Source organism: Wasmannia auropunctata, unplaced genomic scaffold (genome assembly GCF_000956235.1).
Source record: "Wasmannia auropunctata unplaced genomic scaffold, wasmannia.A_1.0 LD336106.1, whole genome shotgun sequence".
NCBI lineage: Eukaryota > Metazoa > Arthropoda > Insecta > Hymenoptera > Formicidae > Wasmannia > Wasmannia auropunctata.
In genome coordinates, this window is record NW_012026784.1 from 9757529 (window position 1) to 9757883 (window position 355).

Here is a 355-nt window from a genome sequence, read left to right on the forward strand (position 1 = left end):
TATACCAGGGGCGTGTAGAACTACTTCCAATAACGAAAGAAAAATATATATCATTTACAAAAAATGTCCAAAGCACCGAGGATAAAAAGAATCAAAATATTATAAAATTGCGATTTATCGATTCATATAAATTTCTCAGTTCCAGTCTCGACATATTGGCGTCAAATCTTAGCAAAGAGAAACTAAAAATATTGCAACGCGAATACTGTAATTTGTCCGTAGAAAATTTCAATCTTCTTACAAGAAAAGGTGTATTTCCACACGAGTACATTGACTGTGTCGAAAAATAGAATGATAAATGTTTACCATCGCGCGAATCGTTCTACAGTTCATTGACAGGTGACACCGTATCCGA